Genomic DNA, 24,784 nt, shown 5'->3' with positions numbered 1-24,784 from the left:
TCCTTACAAAGGACCTCAGGTCAAAAATCACAGAGCAAGTAAGGGACAGAAATTTAAAAAAATATTGTCTCACTAAATCTTGTGTTCTTATTAATATTATTTCTATAATTGTTATGTATTGCTCTTGACACTAAGAGGCCTCCAAATGAGTTTGGTCTCTGTTGTACTCAGTGCTGCCTGAATGTAATGAAAATAAGGACCATGGCTAAAGATCTCCTTTTCAAATCCACTGATCAAAGTATACGCCAGCAACAATACTCAAACTTTCAAGGCTTATTAACATTAGAAACAAAAAATTAAAAAAAAACCTTTTAGAATGGAGCAAGATGATCTTTTGACTCTGAATCTGGATTAGTTTTCAGTTTGGAAGAAGAAATGTATCTCAATAAAGTCAAGAACACTTTCTGCTCTCTATGGAGGCATGCATTGAAGTGATTAAAGAATGGCTCTGTGGGATAGTGAGCTTTCAACTGAATAGGTGTAGAATCTTATTCTGAGATCTTTTGAAATGGAACAGCAGCTTGGATAAATTGATACCTCTTATAAAAATAGAGCACAACAGTTAATTAACAGATCCTGACACAAAGAAAAATCCCCAAAATATGACAAATAATACAGTTTCAGGACAGCTTTCAGGTTTTTTTTTTAATAATCATATTTTGCAAATATAATGTTTATTTTATGAAACATTAATGTGGCCCTAAGAAATGTTGCAGTATAGGGCCAGTCAAATTATTATTGAGGAGATACTCATTTATTGCCCTTTTTTCCTGTTTGTGGTTTATTCTTGGTAATAGGTTTATTAGATAGTAGTTAACTATGTACATTTCATAAACTATTTACTTTGGCTTTAGATTACTTGATGTATTCAATTGTTTACAATTATAATTTCTATTTCTTGCCCAGATGTGTATTTGTTTTAAGCTGAGCTCTGAACAGTTTTACTATCACCTTGCAGCTATGAAATGTGTTTGCAAGGTTAGAGGACTGGTTATATTGAGAAAAGTAAATCAGCTTTCAGTAGATTTTTCTTTTCAGAAGGAAAAAACTAAATTCACATGTCACAAAAGGTGAAAGGGCTGCTCAGAGCACAGAATCTTCTTTCTATAGGGAGATTCCTTCAAATTCCTCCAGGTCCAAGGGTTTATGCATGCAGTTTGCTTAGATGTTCTCTGCCTCACTCCTTCAGTGGGGATAAAGCTTCCTTGCTCTTCTTGTTTATCCATTAAGCCCTTCCACCACTTTTTCTTGCTTTCCTGCTTGTCAGGCTGGACCATTCTCAAGCTTGGAGGAAGTGATCTTGAAAATCAGGCAGCCTTCAGGGACTGCTCATCTGTTCCAGGCCATGTCCCATGGGATTCTTCCAAATAGGTCTTTGAAAAAGACAAAATCTGTTCTGAAGTTGAGATACTAATATGTGATCCTAATCTTGGCACTTCTCCCACCTCTCAGGACCCTGAATTCCACAGCTCCTGATCACTGTAGCCAAGCCTGCCCACAACCTTCATGTTGGTAAGCATAAGGTCTGTCAGAGTGTCTCACTTTGTTGGCTCTTTCACCACCCTTGTCAGGAATTCACCATCCCTGTGCTTCAGAAACCTCCCAGATCCCTTATGTTGTGTTGTGTTGTTTCCAGCAGTATCAGGGTGGTTGGAGGCCCCTGTGGGGAGCAGGGCTTGCAAACATGAGACATCTCCCAGCTGTCTGCAGAAGGGTTCATCTGCTCTTCCTGGTCAGGCTGGCAGTAGCAGGCACCCTGCTCAAAAACACCCATATTATTACTCCTGCTGATCTGAACTTGCAAGTTCTGAGCTGTCTCATCATCCCTGCCAGGGCAGAGCTCTGTGCACCCCTGCTGCCTTCAGACAGAGCTCCCTCCATCCCCCTGGATGGTTCTTCCTGAACAGCCTCTGTCCATCCATGGAAGTGCTCCAGTGGGTGCTCTGGTTCAACCCAGATCCTATGTTTGTGTGAGCACAAACATGCTGTTAAACAACTGAGTCATTCCCAGGGTTAAGGCACCATAAATTTCTTGTCTAAGCTTTATGTCTCTTCATGAATTGGGGCAATTCAGACTGCAGGCAGCATTCTTGTTAACAGCTCACTCTCTCTTCTCTCTCAATCTCCTGTCAGGAAACAGCTTACAGGTCTTCCTGATGATCCTCTAGAAGAAATCATAGTTACACAGAGAATTTTTCAGACAATAAATTCCCAGGGAACAAAAGAAAAAAAAAAGACTGAAATGCTGTTGCAGAATGCCAAGTCAAGAAATAGGAAATTTTATTGCTGTACATGCACCCTCAGTCATTGTCTTTGCTGGTCCTGGGTTAGCAGAGGTGGAGTGAAATAAGTGCTGTTTACACACATTTTCAGCTATGGCTTAGGTCTGTTTACCCTCTGTTTCTGGAGGGCTAGTGCTTTTTGGAAGCTGTTTAATTCAGTGCTAGCTGAGTCATGGCCATTTGCCTGCATGACCCCTCTCTAAATATGGCATGCTCAAGAAATGCCTCCTGCCTACTTCCTACATCCACATGTGGAATATGGACTCTGGTTACTTCACGTTTCAAATTCTGTACTCAATAATCTGGAGGTATTTATGACTGAATGGCTTTTGTGGGGGGATTAAATACACATTTTTGCACAGTTAAGCTGCTAAATACCTAGTGTCCCAAGAAAATATGGAAGTAAACATTCAGTAAACATGCAGTGTCCCCCATCATACATCAAAGCAAGCCATAAAAATTGACCTGCAAGCCACCTACAAGTTAGTTTTAAAAAGCTGGAAAACTGCAAATAGCCAGCTAACAAAAAAGCACTGGTTTGTGGTTAGTGTTCCCAGCTGCTTCTCCTTTACCACAAGACACAAGGGAAGCTCTCTCCACCTGGATGAGAGTAACCTCTTGCCTCATGAAGGGATGGGCTGCACAAACCTCACTCACTCACAACATCAATAAACACCTCGCTGCTAAGAGCAATGACAGCTACATCTAGCCCAGCAGTCACTGCACTTGCTCACTGTGTTTGCAACCTTGAGCACATGTATTTTAGCCTGGATTATAATTGTCTTCATCACTGTACAGAAAATAAACTTTCCTGGACTTTTTTCTATTGAAATATATCAAATTCACCCATGATCATAAACATGGAAGTCAGCAAGGAGTGCTGCAATTTATCACAGCTAAAGAGAACATGGTTTCTTTGATCCCAGCATGCAGCCACCTGCTACCACCAGGATGTGGTGCTTCAGAGAGGAGAGAGACACTGTTCTTCCTTTGCTCCCCACTGTCCATTAACTTGCAACCTAAACCCCAAGTCTGGCAATCCTTCTCTTCACAACAAAGGTTACTGCAGAAATCTTGAACTTTCCTAACTTAGCCTCAGAGCAGTGACATACAATATAAACTTCAGAAAATACTCCAACATTGTATTCTAACATTGCTCTGGACTCTGAATCTCTGCACCTCTCAGACTGGCTGAAAAGGAAACAGAAAAGCAGGATTAATATGTGAGCAACAGGTAATTAGTACACAATGGTGGAATAAAGTCTATCTGGTAACATAAATTGCTTACAGAATGATTCTCTGAAGACAAGTAAAACCACACAAAATAAATGTTTAATATTTTCTTGTTAATGTCTACATCTTTGTCCTGACTGACTACAAAGAGATGTTGTTTAAAGTGGATAAACCCAATGAGCTCAACGCTGCAACTCTGCTGGTTCCTTGTACATTGTGAAGTGATCCTAAGCTACAATTTTTTCTTGTTTGATCTCCAAGTTTTAAGCAAGAAAAAGTATCATGAAAGCATTTTCAAGCTTTTTTTTTGGTCTTTTAATTCAGTTACACTTTCTGCTCCCTATGGTTTAAATTATTCATTACAAATTGTGCAGATTCAGATGTCAGCAAGTCATTGGCTAAATAACAAATTCAAAAAGGACTCTGCAGCCATTCTCATAACATATCAGAAAGATCCTGTGCCCAGGCAGGACTGATCACTCATTTTCAAGTAACATCTGAAGCTGGACTTATCTCAGTCTTCAATGACTTTAAAGCTACTTGTTGTGCTAAATGGACAGTTATTAGTTGGTCATGTTTAAAAAGATTGGTTAGATATGACAAAATGTTATTCCTAGCTGAAATCAGTTAACAAGAATTCATAGGCCTCTACCCCAACAGTGCACTGTGACAGAAGGACCCTTTAGAAAGGGTGAGGAAGAGTCTTCACATATTGTCCTTGTTGTAAGCACAAGCTCAGCATGTACCAGCACAACCTCTGCACAGCCTCTGAGGACCAAGCTCCTCAGGACACCTCCAGCACACATGGTGTTCTGCAGGCTGGCTGCACAGCACCTCTGGAGACAGGTGATGGGCTGGCAGGTGATTTCATGGCCCCTGGACTCTGCTCCTGCTGAGAATTATAGGCATGCACTCAAGCACTTCCCTGGCACAGGAGAGTACGCCAGGCTCACAGGAGAAAACATATAAAGCAAATCCTCCTACCAGGAGGAATTTATAATCTGAAAGACTGGGAGGTCATTTCAGAGTGTTTTATGTCCTGGGACAGGTTAGAGGGAGATGGGGGAATGTGAAACAAATAAAGGGTGAAAAATCATTTTCCCATTAATCAGTTTAAGGGCATACAATGACATCCATATATCATGGAGGCCTAATTCTTTTCCCTAAATAAGGTATTTGTATGGGAACATGGCCAGTTAGGCAGCTGTCTGGTCAGCCGTGGATGAGAGCAACTGATTTATGTGAGCACTCTGTGCATTTACACACATGAATTACACATTTACTCAGACAATACATGTCTGGGTTTGAAAGCCCAGGCCCGTTTGCTAAGAACTCTGGGAGGCCTCTGAACAAATAATTGATAAACTAAAATCCTTTTGCTGTCAGATGGGCTGGGGATGCCCAGTGTAACTGTGGGAGGTGTCTCACAGGCAGCTCAGAGAGAACTTAATCCCTGGTAGCTGAGTACTCTTTCCAGAAATGGCTGTATAAGGCACACAAAGAGAAGCAGAGCATCAAGCTTGCTTTATGTATCTTTTATCAGTCTTTTTCTGTATCCCATAGGTCCATGTTCTTTTTCTGTATCCCACAGGTCCATGTTTTCCTCACAGCCTTGTCTAGTTTTGAATAAAACACAAAATGATCTCCAAAATTAGACCAATCAATGCATGGAAAGCACTCTGAGCGCACTGTTTGAGCCTGACTTGTGACTGAATGCTCACCATATATTTAGCTCAACCATTTGCAAGTCTGTGATGTTGAACAAATGCTCTACTTTCCACTAGTTTTGCAAAGCACTCCTAAATTTAACTCTGAGTCAACACTGTATGACTGCACATTTAAGCTAACCTGCATAGTCAGCTTATAAATTTTTAAGAAGCTTTTCCTTCTCTAACAGTGAATGTAAATGCAAGTTGTTTGAACAAAGACACTAATTTATCAGTTATAACAATGAATGCACCTCTTTGTCTACTTGTGACTATGTGAAATATGCATTTGTCATTGACATAAATGGAGATTGATGACAAAAATTATGTGTAAAATGCAGAATAAAAATCAGAAGGCCAGGACAGTCTGGTATGGATTGCCATATCCCCAGCAATATCAGTGGTGTTAACACCATTTTTTTATAGGTGAAGATCTGGCTGTTAACTTCTAATATCTCAAGGTACTTTTGTGATGTGCGTTGCCTATAAACTTTTCACATAGTGCTGACCTTCTTTTGATTTGGAACACTGATAACACATTGTTTATGCTTTCACTCTGTCTGCAAATCTGTCTCCTGTGCAGTCAACAAGCTTTACTTGTGCTTACTGGTATTAAAGTTCTTTATGAGTCTTCACGAGTATATGTTTGTGTTAGAAAAAAAAAGAAGCATCATTGTTGCTTCTACTCTTGACCTACAGTGCAGGAAAAAGAGCTTTATTTAAGGAACATTTTGGGGAAAAAATGCAGAATTAAATAAAGTAAATAATGGATATTCCACAAAAGACCTGCAAATAAGAAAAGGAAAAAAAAAGCATAGGAAAGAAAGAGATAAATAAAGAGTTTAGAATAGTGATGCCACATTTTCATAAAATAATAGTTTACTCAAAGGCAGCTTGCATGTGTTTTGCACAATGTCACATTCAGAATCACAGAAAAATGAGCAAATACACCACTTGTGAGATCCTTCCCTCACAGCAGCACTGTGCTCTGAGCACTTTTGTGGGATCTCTGATATGAACCAAAGCCCCATTGAACCAAAAGCTGTGTTAACAAAAACTTCTCACGAGTGATTTTTCAGTGAAAGAATCAGAATGGGCCCAAATCTTCTCTCTGCATGACCTGTGACCAATGAATGCAAAACCCACCACAACCATTCTTCTCAACTCTGATACTTCCTGCACTTCTCCCAGTTCTGGTGGTTGCCACAAATGCAAAAAGTAGACTCTGCCCTTGCTTTCAATCTTGCTTCAAATAAATATTCCTGTCAAATAAATGGAGGATTTCTTCAATCACAATTTTACTCATCAGATGCCTCAGCCACACATATTCTTACTTCATGTGTAGGATCTTTCAACAAACTCCACTAGTCTATTTTAAATTTATACTCACTGACAGAATTTAATTAAATCCTTTTCTGTTATTAATTTTATTATTATTATAATTTTATTAATTATATGCACAGTCCAAGATGAGAGACTCATGGACTTCAATACAGATCAAGTACTTTGACATGCAAAAAAGCAGAGAGAGAAAGAGTAGATGCATGCAATTATTCTCCTTTTCATATCCAAATTTATGACTAATGAAATAAAAAGGGCCCCAGCCATTTTGAAGAGGTGGAAGGGACAAGAAGATTCACCTGTTCTAGTTTTGAGATGATCTAGTTTTGAGCTGGATATCACACGGAGCTACTTCCATGGGAATAAATCCAGATTACACTTTGTCAAGATGCCCACACTGAGAAAAAAGAGCCTTTGTCCTCTGCTAAATGAGCACAGGAAGAGAAGATTTACTTGTAGAAAAACCACAAAAATATTTTCACCTACCTTTTAACCCAGAGGACAGGGAAGCCCCAGACATCTGGTCTAACTTTAGAGCAGCTGAAGCAGTACTACCCTAGGTATATCAGCAAGCAGCAAAGGCACCCTCAGCACTGATGGTCAGAAATGCATTTTTAAATCTCCCAAACATTTCTCCTTTACATGCTGTGACTTCCACAAGACACCCATCTCAGAGCACACAAACCAACCTCTTTCAGATGAAAACAAACCCAAAGGTGTGCTGCAGGCAGTAACAAGCACTCAGCCTACAGGACCAGGCTGTGAGCAGCACCAAGTCCCCAAAACCACACGTATCACAGAGGTCAGTGCAGGTTATTTCACTCAGCAGATCCACTCTTAATGGAGCACACTGCTTGCTAATGTAGAAAGAGTCGTGTTCAACCACTGCACAAAGGGACAATGACAAGTGGGGACAAGGCTGATTATAGTCAGCCAAAATCAACTGTCAAGCCCTAACAAGCTTGTGATGAAGTACAGATAATGTAATTATCACCTTAGGGTCCACAGAGAAGGGCACTGATAGAGTAGAAGAAAAATGGGCTAGTAAGCAAGTCAGAGTAAAAGCAAGGATTCCCAAACGAAAGGCTGTGATCAAGTCAGCTGGGTGGTGACAGCAAGAAAAACTGCAGTTAGTCAAAATGTAAGGTAATGCAGCCCACAGAGGGTAAGAGAGCAGTTACTTGAGCAAGGAACACAAAGCCCATTGTTTATGCTAAACATAATAGAAAGTGGTAGTTCCTTAATTCCTTTAATAGAAATAACCATTAGGAGACCCATCTTTCTTTAAATTCTCTTTTCTGTTTTCCCCTGATCTCATATTACATTTTCATCGTGAAGGCTACAAGTTTTTTTTTCTACAATTCCCAAGACAGGGATGATGGGTTTTGCTGCTGACATTACTAGTGAACCACACATGAATTCATAACAGCTCCCACATCCAAAGCAGACCACATAAGAAATTACCCTCATACAAACATCTTTTTTTGCCTTCATATCTGATACCATAAACCTGTTACTTCCTTCATGGATCAGAGGTCTTTGAGAAAAAAAACAAAGTGGACAAGAGTTTCTAAGAAAAGAAAAAAAAAGCACAGTTTCTACTGGAGAACTTTTTAGAATTTTTTATTGCATTGTAAAGAAGACAAGAAAAGTAACCATAAAGCATTGTATTTGTAGGTCACCTTTAAAGAGTAAACAACAATTATATACACTTCATCATAATGAGTTCTGCATATCACGTTGATGTTCCTCAGTTCATCTGTCTTTCATACTGAGGGGACTCATCCATCATCTAGTCATACACAACCCTGTCATACAGGGGTGATAGAAGTTATCTTCAAGGTAACTCACTGACACTTCTTAATTAAATATCTTGAAATATTGCATATTATTTTCCTGTACCACCACTGGAGACAATGGTAATTACATGGTGATTCCCAGAAACATTTTATGAATCCTCAATTATTGTGCAACTAGCTGGATTTGACATTAATGCTGCTAGTCTACAATGAATTATATGTAGCAAAATATTGGAAATATTCAGGCACCTTTTCTGAATTATCCAAGACTGTCCATTTTCCAAAGTTACTTAGACTGTTTTTGCAAAATATCCAATGACTAGTTATTTTAAAAAACCCTGATGATTTTGACTGGGTGATTTCCAAGGTAACCAGAAGTTGCAAGACATCCTTAAAACACAGCCATCCTAAATTAATTAATTAATTAATTAATACTTGTATAAACATTCCCAAGATGCATGGACTCAAGGACACAAACTCCTCACATTTCCATTGTCTTCCTTACCAAAAGGCATGTAGATGTTGCAAATGTTGCTTTACTAGGCCAATGTAGGGCCTTCTTTGCAGCATCCAGAGCCTTCCAAAGGATTCCCACATTTCTAGATTTCCAACTATTTGAATGGCCACATTTCTGCCGGTCCAACTCCTTCATGGATTTTCAGTGCAAACCATAACCTTTCTCCAGGGATCTGACAGCCTTAAAGCATTAAAAAGAAAATACTCTTGTCCCACTGCAAATCTGATCATTTGATGAGTATAGTTTAATATGCTCACTCCAGTTGCCACATCCTGTTTATGTACGTGCTATTCCTAACCATGCAATTTATTGATATTTATGATGTTTGTTACAAATGGATCTTGCAATTTCTCTGGAGTTTTCTTCCTGCTGTATCTTCCACTGACAAGTGCAGTTCATCCCAGGGTGTGTCACGGACAAGGTGCTTTCTGGAAAGACAAGCAATGGATGAGGGAGTTCAGAAAGAAATTAGCAGACAAGGACAATGTAAAACTTACTTTAAAACTTGGAAATAGTTCTGTGCTCCTAAATAGTCAAAATCTCATTTTATCCCCTCATTTTCACTAATTATAATTGCAGGACATAAATCCATACTGGTGTCCCTCAGGGTCTCCTCCAGCATTTTGCTTCCATGTGCTGTGAGGCTATTTTCTCCTTTCAGTTTCCATCTCTCTTATTCTCTCTAAGTTCTGCTATTTGCTTTACCACTTCTCTGCTAAGCTCCAGGTCCCAGCAGACTCTCCCCCTCCAGTTCTTTATTTGCTTTAATATGCTTCTTGCCTGAAAAAAAAATGTTATCTGGTTTTCTCCACTTCCACTAATTTTCTCCTTCTCTTCATCCTAAACATCACTATTTCCTGAAGCATATTAAGCCAGTTGAATATTTTACTGCCACAATACAGTCTCAGCTATGCACTTCATTTTTCTTCTCATTCTCTTTTTCAAATGTTTCAGTGTTTTCCTGCTTCATATCTGAATTACCAGTTTAAATACATCACCAGTGCTGTTGACCCTGTCAGCTGAGGATATTGAAACACTTCTGCCCTGCCCATGGATGCTCTGCTCTGCTCACTCACCATACATCCTGAAGTCCAACCATCATGCTCCACCAGACCTGAACACAGCTCTGGGGACTCTCTCTGGCTTTTATCAATATTGCCCATCCCTGGAAATCCTTAAAAGACAACAACCACTTTTAAAGAGGCATTTTCTACATGTTTCCTCTGCTAAACCAGGCACATGCTGTGGTCCTATTCCCAGTACCTTTGCCATGATGTCTGCTTTTACTGTACAGAGTGCTTTTGCTTCAGTAAAAGTTTTTACTTTACATGGTTTACTTCACAGGGTAGAGGCAGGAAATACTTATCACCTGCAGAAGTGTTATGATCATTTCCTTCTGACATTTTATGCTAAGTGGCATAAACTATGATGAAATGTCATCATTCAAATACAGCAACAAAATGAAGCTGACTCCAAACATGATCTGACTACAAAGTGTGTGGAAAACACCCCCACTTTATCAGCAAACAGTAGGAAAGTAGTTGATAATTTATGTCATAGCATTCAAAGTTTCTGAAGTGATACATTATTCATGGAGAAAGTCATCTACTTGTGTCTTTTTTAAAGACACATTAAAAAGTACAATGTTAAAAATAGATGGCATTTTATTGGAGATCATAATTATTTAAAAAGTTGGCAACAGGACTTTTTTCTTCCTAAAATGACCTTTCAAGATGAAATGAGGAAAAGAAAAGCTTCTCTGAGGAAGAAGCTGTGAAAAAATCCAGTGCATAAAGAATGCATTTACCTTTAATTTGAATTCTAGTATATTCTCCAACAAGAACAGGGACCAGTAAAATCACATTCAGAAGTACTGAATGGTAGGTCTGCTGAATGACAGAGTTTGTAACTTTGTTGTGACCAAAATCGTCATGATACATCTGTAATTTGGAAATGCAAACTTTGCCTGGGCAGTAAATGAGAAATGCACAAATATATTGAAGATCATAAACATGAGCAGAGAGCAATCCCTAAGTACCATTTACCTGTCTCAGTGTTGCCACATATATTATCAGTAAACAGATTTGCTTTCATTTCCCTTAATCAGTGTTCACTCTTCTGCTTGCTTTCCCCCTAAGCAAAGATCATGTGAAAATATTGCTAGTGTTCCAATTTAAATCAACAGTAAAAGCATAATTAGAAGTGGACAAACAACTGGCCAAAATCACTCAAAAAAGCAGTTAGCAATCCTGCACTGCCTTTTGAGGGACCCCTCCCTGCACTTATTTCATTTTTCAGAGCTGTGTTGTGTGTGGTCAGTCTCTGGGGCACGTGCTGGGACACCAAGTGTGACCTTCCATCATTTACTGGGCAAGATCCAAGGTGGATGAATGAGAGAAACCACCAGCCATGGAATGACCAGGATGGTATGCAAAGGTATGATGACAATGGATTATTTAACCCTTTGCCTTTGTCCTTTTCCTGCCCAAGGCAGAGGCAGCTTCTCAGAGGTGGCAGAAGCGGTAGAACTCAGAGCTTTAGACTGCACAGCAAAAGGAAGTGGAGAGTTCCCTTGTTAAGGCCAGCTCCAGGAAAGTATCCTTGTTCAGAGAGGATGTTAAGTGCCTTGTTAAATCCTTTTGAGGCTGGTGGGACTGAAAAAAATGCTTAAAGATAAGCACATTGTAAAATGCTTTCTAGACTTAAACTATTACTGCTTTTCTGACTAGTGCCATGCTCTTGGAGGCTGTTTCATTCCTTGGAGGCAGTGTAAAAAGAGGAACAGTGCTCTTGTCTCTGCAAGGAAGGGATAACTCTTTGCCCCAGTACACTTCTCCACTGCATTGAGTTCCAGAGAGGAAACCAAGCATTTCACCTTTACTTAAATTTATTCTCCTGTTTATATTAAAGAAATCTAAATCAATGTATTAATTACATAACTACTTTCCTCTGGAACAGTTGCCTACTGTTTACAGCTGACTAAATGGGAGCTGGGAATTTTGTAACAGAGCAACTTAAAAAATGAATGAGAAGAACAGAGGTGCAATGAGCAACCCACCAGCTCCAAAGAGAGCTGAGTTATAGGAAGATAAATCTGGGACACAATCAGCATCTTCACAAATTTCAGTCTCCTACAGGTTAACTAAAAGGAACTGTGTTGTCTGGTGAATGTCTAATGTCCCTATTAGACATTCAGCAGTGAGCAGGGTAGCAAACTGCAGGCAGTAGAGACAATATACAGGCAGTAGGCACAGCATCTGTGGCTACAAACAGATATTACAACAGCAGAATAATAACTTAAACCTCTACCTTCAAAAAATACCACAAATCCTATAGGTTGTTATTCACAGGAAACATTCTGCATGAAAAACTATAAACATGGCTTTAATGCAACGATATTGCACTGTCAGCTCTTGGTAATAGGTTTAATTTTAACTCAGGAAAGCCACAAAAACAAATCAAGCTTTTTGTGTCCCTTTGCATTCTTATGGTTACAAATGAGATTTCCAGAGGCTTAAATTCCAGTGTATGGTGGCTACACATTGAATCATTAATTACCTACCTTCTGGTAGCAAAAAAGTCATATTGAAAACCTAAGCTGTGGTTTGTATCTTTTTAAAGAAATCCCATCTGTTAGTTTCTACTCAGAACATTTAGAAATGCCTGAGGGGAAAAAACCCTAAAACTAAAAATGTCGTTGCAGTGGTAGGAGATGGGGTTACCTCCCACTGTTTTAAATTCAGTGCTGCAGTTCTGGCCCTCAAACCTATCTTGTGCAGTGACAGGTCTGAGCTGCAATATTGAACTTACACAGGTTTGGGGAGCCAAAACTTTATGTTCTTTAGCATAGGTCAAAGCAGAGCTAAAAAAATGCCTGTAGGGAGTGGTTAGGAAAAAACAGCCGATGAAACCAAAAGGGCACTTAAGCTCTGTCCAAAAACATGAGGCTTTGAAAATATAAAGAAAACATTATCATTTTTAAACAAAGAAAGTTTCCCCTGCTATTTATCCTAGTGTCTGTACCAGGGAGAGTGCTGAACACTCAAGGGTCTCTGTGCTAAGCTCTGTGCAAGCACACAAGTAGATAGTCCTATCTTTGGAAAGTTTTCAGTCTAGGCCCTTTCATTCTCTGCCTTTTGCACACATTAAGTTATGCCTCCTCATTTAATGGCAAAGAAGTGCTGCCAAGCTAGATAAAGCAAAATGCCTGCTGTGCTTACCATCCTTTCAGAACATATTTTATAATCCACCACAATAAAGTATAATTTATGTATTTTTATCAAACTCTGCATTATTTCAATAACATCTGCAGAGATCAGATTGCAATATGTTCTGGGAGATATTGTTTTGCCCTGAGTTCGTAAAATGTTCTATTTTTCAGTAAAATCTCCTGCCACAATTTCATCTGCAGTTATGAGTAATTTTTTATCTGTTTTGCCAGGTCTTGTTTTGAGTAGTAAGAGTTCTCAAAGCCACATGATTTGCAAAACTTTCTTCAGTGGTCTGTGAATATTGATTTAAAGCAGAACAGAATCAATGGCCATATCTCATTTATTGGATGTCTTTCTTAAAAGGACACATGTAAAAGAGGCATCCAGAAAAATGGTCTTTTCATAAGCTTTTAATTTATTTAAGTAAACCCTGCTGTGATGCAGGACTGTGCTCAAATGAAAGCTCTTCCAACTTTTCTATAGAGTGTGCTAAAAAGGATTTCCCATTGAAAGACAGACTCTCTACTCTTCTCAAGAGCATTTTTTTCTCTCATGAGGGAAATGCAGGCACCTGGAGTAACCACTTGGATCAGTTCAACAGTGAATAGGTGCATCCTTCATCCCTGTCCAAATTACTGCTGTATCTCAGCACTTTCTCACACCTTCAGGCACTGATCAGACTTCCAGGGACTATCTCCAGTTTCTCAGTGCTGCTGTTCCAGGGTTCTCCCCCCATGGATAGGGACAAAATTGTCCTGTTCCAAGCTCCTGAAGCAGACTATGGAAAGTGACTGAAGTGAATGTTTGTGGTCAGATCATTTCAATGAAAGAAAGATGCTGGCAGTCTGTATTTCTGCTCAGATGAAACCATCTGGGACTGAAGGAATGCTTGCTCTTAGATCAATAATTCAGGCAAGGAGGGTTCTCAGCAAAACCTGTGTAGGAGCCAGAATTACTTTTGCAATGAAAACCTGCCCAGGGAAAATAGCCCATCTCTCATTTCCTATGCATATCCATTGTCCTCCAACTGATTTTCCAAGGAATGATGAGAACTGAACGGACTCATCCTTTATTTGGGGCTATTTAGCCTGAGCTGCACAGTGAATCTATAAGGATTTTCTTTCCAATAAGGCAGTCAGGACTCTACCAGAACACTAACACAAGAGGCCTGTGCATGCTAGAGTAACAATAATGTATTAAACTTATCATTTCACTCCTGTCTCACTTCCCCCACTCCCCATCACAAATCTGACCCTGCAGCAGCCATAAATCCTACTTGAGAGACCAGGTATTCTCCCCACGCTAGTGTGCATAGACTGACTTTGCATAAAGGATAGATCAGGAAGGATTATCTGGTAGTTTGCACTTACCACCGAGCAGCTGCTTTGTTTTATCACTCATACCCAAAAATACAGGACTTTTTATTGTACTAGAGACTGGAAGCTAATTTTATCTTCAAAGAATCGATATCAGGAATTTTTGAACCACTAGATTGGATTTACAAAACCAAAACCTTTCCTTGCCCTTTAAGAAGGGTTCTACACACTTCATTCTTTCTTTTGAATAATAAAAAATGCACACAGAAATGTGTTTATAAAGAGTTAATTCCATCCCTGGGTTCTGAGACCTATAAACCAAGGCAACTTCACTTTCCTTGTTACAAACATCTTCAGATCAAGTTATACAGCTAGACATAGTTGTACATATATTTGTGGTCAAGTCCATTTAAAATTATTTGGGGATAGGAAAATATATTTGGAATGCACTGTTGGTATCCAAAAATGTAAAGTTATAATATCCCAATGGTATAAGCAAAGAGAGAGTAGGAATTTATATTAGGCAGCATACTGCTACAAGGTCTCACAGGCAGGGAGCAGGAATAGGTTAAAAGTGGAATAGTGGAATGGTGCTAGGGGAGGCGAGGTAGAAGATGAGTTTATGAGGTGACAGCTCTATTTTGCCTAAGCTTGCCTGGAGGTTAATGGAGAAAAGAACTCTCTTTCAAAAGGGGCTTCAGTATTTCAAAATGTATTTGTGCTCCTAACCAGGTTTTACCTTTCCACAGGCAAGAAGGCCAGGCTGGCTCCAGGGTGACATACCAGGCGCACCAGCTGCCTCACAGAGAAGATCCTTGAGAAACACCTACCAGGAGAACACTGAAATTCAAGGGAGAGGGGGAAAACTGAACAGACACAGGTAAATGGGCATACACATGCTGCCAACTGTAAATGGCCTCCATTGTTCCTGATCCCACTCCTTTATTCCCTCCATAAAAAAATTATGAGACCCAACTATTCATACAGCATTTCCAGAAATTTAATAGACCATATAGATTAAACTCTGAGGGCCAAGCAGTGGTGTCAGATACACCCAATGAAACCCCATCTGAGAACAGGATTTGGCTCAGATTCAGCAGGCAAATGAAAGGGTTTTTTTCCACTTTCAGAAGAAACCCAAGTATGTAAAGTTTATAGGCACTAGTAGGAGAATAAATCAATTTAAGTCCATGTCACACCATTCTTTACAGTTTTGTAACAAGGTGTACTTTGTTAGATTTTAATCTGCATACATTTGAGACAGCAAAGCTCTTCAAAATCATCTTTTAATGGCATCGCAATTTATAGACAGTAACTAATTTCAAACTTCATAGCACTTGGCTTTTATGATTATTTCAAATCATTTAAATGCAAATGAATTTCCAGAGAGAGAAAACATCAAATGCCCTTGAGTGGCAACATGTAATAGAACTGCGAGCAGAAATCACAGTAGGAATTTGAAGCAGTCTGATAGGGTTTGACGGGAGGTCTGTATAAAAGTGTTTGCCTAAATCCAATTTACATTTCATTTCACATTATATTCTATTTACCCATTTTGTCATTTTAATATGACTTATTTACTTAATCCTGCTCTGAAATCCAATCTACTATCAAGAGCAAATGTGGAATTCTGGTCAGAATAGGACTTACAGCAATTTTGCATTTTAGGACAATGGTAATATGGTTTCTAAAAAAGAGCTAGCTAGCTTTTCCCCCACAGTTAATAATGTTACGGCACCACGCAGCCAAAAACATTTGTGCATGCCTTAAATAATTACACTTCTTTCAAGCTAAGCAATTGTTTGCCTACTGACAGAGTAATATTTCCTGGGAGGCATTGCTAAGCTACAGTACATACAAAATATTTGGACACAGAGTGCTGAGAAAGAGCTGAACTATTCTTAATGTGATTGCACTCAGAAAGATAAGAACTGTCCTGCAACTCCCCATTCAGCAGCAGTTGAACAAAGCCCCATGGGTGGGTTTTTCACAGCCAGATGGATTTGCAGGAGGCAGCAAGAGCTGGTCTACCTCTAGTGCTTCCTGTGCTTCTGGGTAAGCAGTGCAGGTAAGGACCCAGCCACCACTGGAATCTTGATATTATCCATCTTCTGTCAACATCCAGCCTTTAAGTTGTACAATGCATGTCCTTTTGGTTTTACCTGAGATAAAAAAAACCCAAAAAACTGCCCACAATTGCAAAGTGACCAAATGGCATTTAGCATTTGTAGGTGAGCAGAGACAGCGATGCAGTCTGCACAGCTTCCAAGGGGCTTGACCATGGCATGGGCCAGACTTACACATGTGATCAAGGTATACATGTTTGTTCTGGGGAAAGGAGAATTCCAGTGACCAGGCTGTCCTCTAATTCCTCCAAATACCTGTTTTCCAGGCCCAGTATTTGAATGAAAAGGCAAAAATACATGTCAGACTCACTAATTCCAGCAAAGGCTGTACACAGTAACCAAGAGACCTCCTAGTTCACAGGCGAGGAGAAAGGGGGAACCTGGGTTTGTGGTGCTGCCGGTGTCTGAACATCTTCTCATTTCCTAGAGAGGAACTGCACTACTTAAGTCTACTATAACAATGTAAAAATATTTAGATGTCATGTGTTTTCAAAATCTGTCTTTTTAAAGATAACAGAAGACACAAATACCTTCAGATAGTCAGGGCTATTCATTATTCTGTGCCACACTTCCAGCACATAGTTTGCAGAAATCCATGAATATTTTCATTTCTTATCAGATATAAATTACTGATACAGTCAGTACAATGTTTGTTGGTGAAAACTCCTATAGTTGAGTAAACTGAGTGATGGATTTGAAGGAAAATAAGGATAAAATATTGTGCTTGGGATAGAGAGATTACTAAAATTGTGCTATTCCAACAGTAGCCAATTTCACAATCAAGATGTCTTTTCTATTGCAAAGGCAATTTTTATATGTCTCCTGCAGATAAATGTCACTCTTTTGTTTATTATGTGTTTCTTTTTCATTTATTTCATTAATTTTGTATATATTTTCTGTGAAAAGACTTCTAAGGAAGTACATTTGTCCTCTGTTTTGAGCAATTTGTCTTTTGCAAGGACGATATAACTGTGTAAAAGCAATAATACAAGGTCTTTTATCAAAAACTTATCAGCACTGTTCAAACAATGAGGCAGTTCATTAGATTTGAACAAGCTAACTCCTGGGTTAGCTTTGGACCTACAGTTTGTCAGGTTAGATGCTGGCTATTTTATTTTTTCATTTTTCAAACTTCATGGAAAGGGTTACTCAGATAAAGGCTGGTATATTGACTAGCAGTGATCAAAGAGCAGCAAACCTTTAATAAAATCTTGAGCCTTTATTACTACTAGGAACAGTTCTACTATCTACTAGTCCAGCTCCCCACTGGCTCCCACTGGTCTTGGTGACTGATCCCCCCCATTTCATCAGTGGGGCTCTGCTCTGAAACTGCACGGGAAAGTTCCCTTTGGAAAAAACCAGGATGAGGTCTAGGGAAACATTCCCTTGCAGAGGCCACCCGCATAAAGATCGATGGCCAGGCTGCAGAAAGTTTTATTCCAAACTCTCTGGTCTTTTATTCCCAACTCTCTGGTCTCTCCCAGTGCTCTCTGCCCACGGTTCCTCCTTTCTGTGCCCTCCAGCTGCACCCCTGGAAATGCAGATTGGAGTGCCTGGCCCTGAGCAGCACAAACCCAGGGCAGTCAATGCCACTTCACCTGGCAGCAGGATCCACCTCGTGGAGGGGGAGAACCAAGCCCTGCAGACAAAGCCATCCTTTGCTGAGATCATCAAATCACAGTTTGCTGAGATTTGCAAAGTAGAGTTTTCTGTAAGGATATTTCAGTCCCTTCACTGAGAGGTTGTCCTGCACAGAGGCCATAAAGGGCATGTCCTCAAAGACACCTCTGCATCCTGACCTCAGTCTCTCTGGCTGTGAGTAGTTTTAGGTTTCTCTCAGTTCTGCAGGAATGGTGAATGGCTTGCACAGAGCTACCACTCAGTGGCTTCATGCAGCTGCCCCAGGTATTTGCTGTGTGCATATAGCCAGGTCCTCTCACAGGTAGGTGAAGTATCCCAGGGAAGAGCTAAAATCCACTGCCAGAAATATTTATAACAATAGAAAACACTCTTAATAAACAAAATATGTGGATCTTAAGTCAAAACCAAAATCTGTCAGGAAACAGCATAACTCATCTTTCCTTATTCACACCCAATACTAAATTCCCTTTTTAATTTCTTCCCTTTTCTACCACTTTTTTTTTTTTTCCTTGTAGCAGTAGGATGCTCCCGGTAATACCTGAGAGCCCCTATTTTAACCTTTCTTTCCTTTTTCTGTGACAGAATTAAGATTTTTCTTCCTGGAACCGTTGATAATATTTTCTGAATTTAGATATGGCTGTTACATGATAACAGGAATAATAGAAACTTCCACTGTGAAATAGAAAGTGCAAAAACCCCCGAGACTGTAGGCAATACACTTCATGCACTTACAGTACACTTCAAAGCCAGGAAGCACCAGTGTTAACATAAGAACAGTTGCTTTGCAGACATCTGATACCATTCTCCCAAACCTGCTGAGTGCTCTGCTTTTTTTCCTATGTTTGTTAAACACCCCTTTCCCAGATGGCTGGGTATCAATAGGTCATTTTACCCACAACATAACCACTTTGAACAAGCTCTATATTTTTAAAGCAAATACTTCAGTGGCTTTTTTTACTGCAGGAAAGAAGGAAGAAAACACAGCAATAATGCAATTGAAGTACAATCTTAAAAAGCAGCATGGCTGAGAGACAGATCTCTAGTTTCATGACTGGACAAAAGCAGAAGGAGAGGGGGAGATGTGGCTGCTCTGTTTCTACCCACAGATTAAATAGGATAGGGTAATAAAAAAGATTGAAGAAAGGTGCATCATATCAGGGCCAGAACTGAGCAAGTGTCCTACCTTACCAGAGTGTGAAAATAATGGACAGACTTCCATACAGGACATATATACATCCCAGATGTACACTAGATTATTTACAAAATATTCACTAACATTTCAAGCTGACATGAAAATTACTAGGTCGCAAAAAAAAAACCAAACTGTTAGCTGCTCTTCATTGCAAAGATTTCTGCAATGAAAAGACTACTGAGATTATGGGGAACTCACAAAACAAGCTATTTTTCTAGAAAAAAGGATATTTAAAAAATGAAAAAAAATATACAAAATCTAGCTCTGTGTATATGCATGTGTTACTGCACACACACACAAAACTAGGTATTTAGGATAAGAATCAATGTTCAGTGTCTGGCAAAATATTCAACATTTTCCTCTGGTATAATCATCTTTTTAAACATGGTAGGACCTTTTTGCAGGTCAATCACAGTTTTCAGGCAAGCTGTAATTTAAATCAGCTCCATTCTGCATCTAATGTGGATGTTTCACTGAAAAATAATTAAAACTAACCACACTACTTGTGTCTCTTTGTCTGTCAGATACAGACCACTGTTGTGCATGCACATTGCTAATCTCAGGAAAGGAAACCTTGCAGAAAGGACAAGGAGGTGACAAAGTAATTACCCGCAGTGGGTGATTTGAAGAATTGTAATAAAGAGGTGCTCCCTGCTCACGCTACCTTCATCTCACCTGAACTCTTATTTGGTGACTCACTTTCATTGCCTGCATCACCCTTTCGGCTAATAATGGAAATAGATAGCTCTCCTGGCAAGCACAGACAGTATATCAGAGCTATCAACCATATCTCTACTTTTTCAGCACCAAGATGGTTCAGTTTGTTCATCAAAAGGGTCTCAGCTTGTTTAATCTCCTTTATCAGCCCTGCTTCCATCTCAAAGCTTGCAAAGGCTCCTGCTCCTTAAATTGCTGCCTTCATCTGAGCCAATGCAGTGCATATTTCCCTTTTCTACAGAATGATGTTTCAATGCCAAAGAGAAGGAGCATGAGAGAGAGAAATAATCTTGGCACTCATTCAGGTTGTTGTGAAGAAAAAGAAGGGAAAAAAACCCAGACTGCCAATGGGGATTTCCTCTGTAATAAGCCAGATGGCATCATAGGATGCTTGGGGAGACTGTTTCTGTCTAATTCTCTTCAGTAGCAGAAACTGCCAAGGCCTGGCCTTTGTGGTAAAACCAGTGACTAGCTATTTTATATTCTTTCTCTTTCTGTGCATGCTGTCCCCACCTGTCACTAATGCCTTTGTAATGCAGTCAGTGCCCGACACAAACCCCTTCCCCTCCTTTCTCTCCCTCACTTCTGGACTCCAAATAATATTTCCTTCCCACCTATACCACTAACATGAATGCAACATTTGCTTTATATCCCAGTGACGTCAAGATAATTTCTTTCTTCAAGTGCAAATGTTTCACATAACACAGGGAAAGCCAGCTGTGAAATTTCTAAATGTTGCCATCCTGGCAAAAGACCAAAGCAGGGGTTGATGCAGGGAAATGGGGATCTAGTGTTCTGTCAAACACAGTGTTCAGAAGCTCAAATGTCAAGATGGACAACCTACTTGAAATGCTGGCTGGGGTTACATGGATTGTTTTAAAACCTATATTTATAAATTTTATTTATCTACATATATAGCTATCTATTTTTTTTCCATATCTGCAAAATTTTGGTGTTTCAGTTGTATTCGGAATTGTGGGTTCAATCCCTCTGCACACCAAATGAATAGCAGAGACTGTGTATTCCAAAAAGATGAAAAACTTTATAGAAATCTTCTATGGGATTGCTAGGGTGCTTCTGGCTCCTCAGAGTCAGATCCATAAGCTGTCTGCTTGCCTTAAGGTCTTGTATATCCACTGCAAGGACTAAATAGTTTTTCCTCTCTGGAAGCAGTCCTATCATGTATTCAGCATGGAGCAGTTAGATATTTTAAACTCACTCTTTGCTGAGAGCAAAGTAGCATTTTCCCACAACTTTCTGAAGCTGCTTCTTTCTTTTTGACATGGTTCTTTGTCTCCAAGTAGTCATCATGTGCAGATATCACTGCAGCAGAGTAAAGAAATACATCCCAGAGTATCATTTCATACAGGCAATAGAGCTGCTAATGGCTGCTGAAGCAAAGGCAGTTACAAAACTTTGCATGCTGTGCTGTAAGGAAGGCACAGAGCTAATGCAGAGATGTCGGCCGAGATACAGACAGTGCTGGTTGGCAAAAACAGGACTGCAAGACTCCTAAAAATAGCAACATTTATAATCTGATAACGACATGTTCATTGATATACTGTCAACTGGGATAATCTAAAGACAATCAGAAGTTATTTTCTTTATCTAGGTATAAAATAGCAGTAAACAGGCTTACAGGATTTTTCTAAGATGAAGTATTTAATTTCTTCTTGGGAGAAAAGCCATGCAGATAGTTGTCTCATTGAGCAGCTGATGAATGTTTCAAGATATAAATGTTGGTGTTTTTTTCCAATTAAACAAAGATGTACCATTTCCACATTTTTGGATGAATAACAATAGCCTGTATCACAGTGGGTTTACTCTTTAAATGTACAAAGAGAAATCTGAGGACTGTCAGCTGAAAAATGACAAGCAACCTCTCATTCCTCTCCCCAGCAGCTTTTCATTATTCCAACAGCAGAACAGAAACCAAACCCTGAAATCAAGCCCTGAACCATGGCAGGCCTGGTCCCAGCACATCCTGGGCAGACTGGAGAGAGCCTCCACCAATGCTGCAGCTGGGACTGGGGACAACACTTGGCAGGAAAGGTCTCTTGGCAGCAAAGGAAGGCTTGGCCATGGGGGACTGGATGCTGCCCTGGGCAGTGAAGTAGAATGGTGGCTCCCCCACCAACCAGCATGATGTGCCCTGAGGGGGAGAGCCCAAAGAGCCCCAGCAGCTCCCTGTGGGGCCCCCAGCACTGCTTTTCCCTGCTCCAAGCCTGCCACATCACTCACTGCTGGAGAAAGCTGTGCACACCCCGCCAATGCCTGGGCTGGCCCTCCGCCCGCAGCAGAGCAGATTACAGTTCCCAGAACTGCTCTCCAGGGCCAGGATGAGCAGGAAATCAGGATTTCTTGACACTGGTCTAATGCTGGAAGAGAGATCAGCCAGGCAGAACTGATGGGGCCTAAAGATAGCTTAACATCAGCTCTTGCCTAGTGTCTTCCTCTGCTCCAAAGCATTGCAGCTAAGGCATAGCCCAAAATCCAAGCCAGTACGTTTGGAGAGGGCAATAACAACAAAGCCATTTTTTTCTCCTCCCAGCTGTGTGTTGTTTTGGGTTTATGACCCCATCAGTATTCAGTACAGATTGCCCATCCTGTGGTCAGCACTGCCTGCTGTGGTCCCAAGGGCAAGCAGGTGCTGCCAGCAGCCTGTGCCTGCCTCTACAGGGCCTTCCTTGAGCCCCAGGGGATCCCATGTAGTGCCTTGCGAGCACATCCAAAGGCAAGGAAAAGAAATCCTTCCACCCAACAATTTTTTAACCCAGTACAGAACACACCAGACTGACCTTAACTTTGAGTGAGATGCTTATTTCCATTCTGATAAGCTTTATCCCAAAAAACAATTCTGAATTTGCCCTAACTCAGGTTTACTTGGGTTAGAAGTTACAGATGACAGCTGGGCAGACTTCAGCAAAATGATGCATTTGTTCATTCTCATGGAGTTTTGGTTAATTAGGCAATGAAAGATGTAGTTTAGAATCAGGAAAATAGGAATAGCTATATCACAGTAAATTAGTGGGATACTTCTGGGACATTAATGGAATCAGATGCCAATATCTGTGTTGGTTTAGGAAGACTCTATGTTTTGCTTCCAAAAAATCTGTTGCCAATAGCAGTAAAGTTCATGTTGTCTGTTCCATAAAATAGCCTCTATTTTCTATATATGTATGTTACTAATAATGTCCCCATCCTATTGAACAGCTGTGAATCCTTCCATACTCCAGGCATTTGTGTGTCCTCCTCTATAAAAAAAATGTTGATTTGGGAGGCAGTGACCATTAAATGAAGAAGTAAACTCTGCTGTGGGAAATTTCTGGTTTTGCTACATGATTATAAAAGCAAGCTTTCAGGAAATTTGGAAGCATACTGTCTCTGAAGCAAGAGAAACCTGTTGTGGAACACAGGATTTTTGAAAATTATATATAAATGTATAAATGGCAAAGTCTACCCCTTGCTGTGTTTTAGAACTGGGCTTGTCTGTGGATACCTTCCATGAAAGAATATTCAGTACAGCTCTGACCTTGATAGCAGCTGTCAAATACCTGGGAAAGGCAAAGTGTCTCCTGGAAGGCCCAATGCAGTGAGGGGAAGGAGCTCAGGTTGAAGCCACATTATCACAATTTTTAAACTGCAGTCTCGCTGCTCTGACAATGCACATAATTTTAATGTGTGAACACAGTACCATGAGACCTCTTATCAATATGTTCACTATGCAAGTGGAAGCTTAGAAAACTTCAAAGCAAGTTGATAAATTTCCATAAAAGTGTTGCCAGCCCATAATCAGATGGCCAGGAATTCCCAGTTGCACCAAAGATAAAAACTGATGATATTAATTTGTCCTTGTTTGAACCATGCACTCCTACTGAAATCAGCAGTACCCACATGTGCTAATATCAGTCCTTTGCCTGCAAAAGCTATTTTTCTGCCAGTCCACAGATTTAGGGATTTTCTTTATTTATCTTTCAAAGAGTGAAAATAAAAAGAGAACATAAAACAAAAACTCAAAGGAATCCATTTGATTTAGATTGAAGTTGTTTCTATTTGGCAAGCCAAAACCTGCCTTTGGCCTTTATTTGGCTTTTTCAAAGTCACAGTCTACTGCTTCCTCTCCTAAAATTCAGAGGCAATACCTATTGGTGAGATACCACGCTCTTGCTCAGCTGCTTCTAAAGCAGCTCTGCAAAATATACTCAGTAATTTTCCAAATCTGGAAACGGAACATTTGTTTAATGACTTGTTCCCACCAGGAAGAGTCCAAATCAAAACCTTCCTCCCACCTCAATTTTCTGTTTTTCCTTTTCCATGACTGCCTCACAAGTGCAGGCAGCTGCAAGCCTGAGAACATGGGACATTTAATGTAACTGTATTTTTCTAAGCTGGAAAGGCTTACACCATAGGAGAGCTAATTAAAGTTACTTTGTAGTGAAAAAGAATGTCATAGAAACATCCAATTTAACTGAGAAGATAGAGAAACACAAAGACAAAGCCAAAGTATTTTTCTAAACTTCCTTTAAAGATAAACTTACCATAGGATCCAGAATTTTTCTGCAGTTTCATCTAGCTCCCTTTTGACCCCCACTCCCTGTCCCTGAATTATTAAATTAAAGGCCAGAAAGCTTTGCTTTGCCAGCTTTGCTCATTAGTTAATTTATGTAGTTGCCACTGGAGTTTTTTTTCCTTCTTTGTTTGTT

General features: G+C 39.9%; 1 long non-coding RNA gene across 2 annotated transcripts in view; it reads right to left on the bottom strand.

Moving 5' to 3' along the window:
- Positions 1 to 8,168: 8,168 nt before the first annotated feature.
- LOC136555694 (uncharacterized) overlaps positions 8,169 to 24,784 on the bottom strand; it is a 131,209-nt gene continuing 114,593 nt past the window's right edge. For both annotated transcript variants that reach the window (XR_010783527.1, XR_010783526.1), the window contains exon 3: positions 8,169 to 9,306. This is a non-coding gene — a long non-coding RNA (uncharacterized lncRNA). The remainder of the gene's footprint in view (positions 9,307 to 24,784) is intronic.

This window comes from Molothrus aeneus, chromosome 4, assembly GCF_037042795.1.
Source record: "Molothrus aeneus isolate 106 chromosome 4, BPBGC_Maene_1.0, whole genome shotgun sequence".
Lineage (NCBI taxonomy): Eukaryota > Metazoa > Chordata > Aves > Passeriformes > Icteridae > Molothrus > Molothrus aeneus.
The sequence above is the reverse complement of the archived record's forward strand: the minus strand, read 5'-3'. Positions and strand labels throughout refer to the sequence as shown.